The following is a 3,918-nucleotide window of genomic DNA, read 5'->3' on the forward strand; positions in this document are numbered from 1 at the left end:
GGTTTTATACCGTTTGGGGACAGCCAAGGAGGCGTCAGCAGGCAACACAGGTAAGTGTGTGCTTGTGTGTGTGTGTGTGTGTGTGTGTGTTTCCTATGCAGATCCTAAACCCAGTATCAAATGCAAGTAGGAGGAGTAAGAAGGGTTCCTGCCAAAGCCAGGTTATGGATTGCATTTAAAAATGGTCCATCAGAGTGAAATGGACTCCCATCTTCCTGCTTAGCAATAATGATATGGGTTTAGGGCCTGCTGTGTGTACTGGTGGGTGACTGCCACCCAGCCAGAGTGTGTATGGGAGGCTGCCAGCCAGCCTACCTTCCTACAAGTAGTGATGGTGCATGTGAAGGGGACAGCGTTGGTTCCTCCCCTTTCACAGTTATCACTTCTCATTCTTCCTTTTGGCTGGTATCAAATGTGGTGTCTGTTTATATCAGTTTACTATCTGATATGTCCCCTATCTGGTAGCATATATTAAGTGCACCACCAGGGTTCAGTGTTGGAAAGAAAGATTACCTGTTTATTTACTGCTGCAGCTGCTTGCTGGCTAGTCCAGTGGGCCCCTACTGCAGGCAAAAGACAATAGGTGGTGCCGCTTGTGTCTGGCCCCTGTTGGAGCGACCAGGCACAGGACTGCTGCTGCTGAATGTCCTCTTTAATTGAATAAGCTCAGCAACCAGCACACCTGTGCAGGTTGGACATGACATGATAGGTAGCTGTCTTTCAGGTAGTGGGTGCTGAATCTTGTTAATTGACATGGGGGTGTCATTGCTGTTGATTGACCATGCATTGGTACTGTGGTATTGGAATAATTAAAACAAATGTTGCCAGCCAACCATCCATTGCAATAATGGATAGGACATCAGCTATGAGGCATTTGTTTGTACAAACTGCTGCTCACAACTAATGTTGTAATATAGTGTCTCCATCTGCTGGTGGTATTGAATAAGCAATAGTGCAATGATAGGGTCTGAAAAATAAGAAGCAGCAGCATAGGAAAAAAGGAGGAAAGAAGGAAAACATGGAGAGAAGAAAAAAAGAAGGTTAAAAAAAAAGGTGAAAACATGTTTAAAAAAGTATTTCCATCTCTCTCTCTCTCTATAAAATATATATATATATATATATATATATATATATATATACATATAGAAAGAGAGAAAGAGTTAGATAGATAGATAGATAGATAGATACATACATACATACATACATACATACATACATACATACATATGTGTGTATTGTTGGAGTTGCAAACATGGGTGCACTTGACAAACTCAGTGCGGCTATTCCCCATTGAAAGATTGTTGCATCCAGGACCCTTAGCACTGTGATATGCTACTCAATACCACTGGCATGGCCAGGTGTAAACAACATCTGACCTTTGTTGTGTATGTAACCATGGAGATTGTGATGTCACCTAGGCCCACCAAAGAACAGCCTTGTCAGAAGCAGCACTGCCATGAGCAGAAGCAGCAGATCCATAGGTTTTCAAATAAGCTGGATTTAACCAAGACAAGTGAGTCCAATAGGATGCAGGTATGTCCTCTATCCTTACAGCTTCCCGTGGCTGTTGGTTTTATACCGTTTGGGGACAGCCAAGGAGGCGTCAGCAGGCAACACAGGTAAGTGTGTGCTTGTGTGTGTGTGTGTGTGTGTGTTTCCTATGCAGATCCTAAACCCAGTATCAAATGCAAGTAGGAGGAGTAAGAAGGGTTCCTGCCAAAGCCAGGTTATGGATTGCATTTAAAAATGGTCCATCAGAGTGAAATGGACTCCCATCTTCCTGCTTAGCAATAATGATATGGGTTTAGGGCCTGCTGTGTGTACTGGTGGGTGACTGCCACCCAGCCAGAGTGTGTATGGGAGGCTGCCAGCCAGCCTACCTTCCTACAAGTAGTGATGGTGCATGTGAAGGGGACAGCGTTGGTTCCTCCCCTTTCACAGTTATCACTTCTCATTCTTCCTTTTGGCTGGTATCAAATGTGGTGTCTGTTTATATCAGTTTACTATCTGATATGTCCCCTATCTGGTAGCATATATTAAGTGCACCACCAGGGTTCAGTGTTGGAAAGAAAGATTACCTGTTTATTTACTGCTGCAGCTGCTTGCTGGCTAGTCCAGTGGGCCCCTACTGCAGGCAAAAGACAATAGGTGGTGCCGCTTGTGTCTGGCCCCTGTTGGAGCGACCAGGCACAGGACTGCTGCTGCTGAATGTCCTCTTTAATTGAATAAGCTCAGCAACCAGCACACCTGTGCAGGTTGGACATGACATGATAGGTAGCTGTCTTTCAGGTAGTGGGTGCTGAATCTTGTTAATTGACATGGGGGTGTCATTGCTGTTGATTGACCATGCATTGGTACTGTGGTATTGGAATAATTAAAACAAATGTTGCCAGCCAATCATCCATTGCAATAATGGATAGGACATCAGCTATGAGGCATTTGTTTGTACAAACTGCTGCTCACAACTAATGTTGTAATATAGTGTCTCCATCTGCTGGTGGTATTGAATAAGCAATAGTGCAATGATAGGGTCTGAAAAAGAAGAAAAATAAGAAGCAGCAGCATAGGAAAAAAGGAGGAAAGAAGGAAAACATGGAGAGAAGAAAAAAAGAAGGTTAAAAAAAAAGGTGAAAACATGTTTAAAAAAGTATTTCCATCTCTCTCTATAAATATATATATATATATATATATATATATATATATATATATATATATACATATAGAAAGAGAGAAAGAGAGAAAGAGATAGATAGATAGATAGATACATAGATAGATAGATAGATAGATAGATAGATACATACATACATACATACATACATACATACATACATAGATACATACATACATACATACATACATATGTGTGTATTGTTGGAGTTGCAAACATGGGTGCACTTGACAAACTCAGTGCGGCTATTCCCCATTGAAAGATTGTTGCATCCAGGACCCTTAGCACTGTGATATGCTACTCAATACCACTGGCATGGCCAGGTGTAAACAACATCTGACCTTTGTTGTGTATGTAACCATGGAGATTGTGATGTCACCTAGGCCCACCAAAGAACAGCCTTGTCAGAAGCAGCACTGCCATGAGCAGAAGCAGCAGATCCATAGGTTTTCAAATAAGCTGGATTTAACCAAGACAAGTGAGTCCAATAGGATGCAGGTATGTCCTCTATCCTTACAGCTTCCCGTGGCTGTTGGTTTTATACCGTTTGGGGACAGCCAAGGAGGCGTCAGCAGGCAACACAGGTAAGTGTGTGCTTGTGTGTGTGTGTGTGTGTGTGTTTCCTATGCAGATCCTAAACCCAGTATCAAATGCAAGTAGGAGGAGTAAGAAGGGTTCCTGCCAAAGCCAGGTTATGGATTGCATTTAAAAATGGTCCATCAGAGTGAAATGGACTCCCATCTTCCTGCTTAGCAATAATGATATGGGTTTAGGGTCTGCTGTGTGTACTGGTGGGTGACTGCCACCCAGCCAGAGTGTGTATGGGAGGCTGCCAGCCAGCCTCCCTTCCTACAAGTAGTGATGGTGCATGTGAAGGGGACAGCGTTGGTTCCTCCCCTTTCACAGTTATCACTTCTCATTCTTCCTTTTGGCTGGTATCAAATGTGGTGTCTGTTTATATCAGTTTAATATCTGATATGTCCCCTATCTGGTAGCATATATTAAATGCACCACCAGGGTTCAGTGTTGGAAAGAAAGATTACCTGTTTATTTGCTGCAGCTGCTTGCTGGCTAGTCCAGTGGGCCCCTACTGCAGGCAAAAGACAATAGGTGGTGCCGCTTGTGTCTGGCCCCTGTTGGAGCGACCAGGCACAGGACTGCTGCTGCTGAATGTCCTCTTTAATTGAATAAGCTCAGCAACCAGCACACCTGTGCAGGTTGGACATGACATGATAGGTAGCTGTCTTTCA

The 3,918-nt window shown here is 43.4% G+C and overlaps 1 pseudogene; it reads left to right on the forward strand.

The window, feature by feature from the left end:
• The first annotated feature begins 3,581 nt into the window (after nucleotides 1-3,581).
• LOC130343157 (U2 spliceosomal RNA) lies at nucleotides 3,582-3,684 on the forward strand (annotated as a pseudogene).
• Nucleotides 3,685-3,918: the final 234 nt, after the last annotated feature.

Source organism: Hyla sarda, unplaced genomic scaffold, assembly GCF_029499605.1.
Source record: "Hyla sarda isolate aHylSar1 unplaced genomic scaffold, aHylSar1.hap1 scaffold_672, whole genome shotgun sequence".
NCBI lineage: Eukaryota > Metazoa > Chordata > Amphibia > Anura > Hylidae > Hyla > Hyla sarda.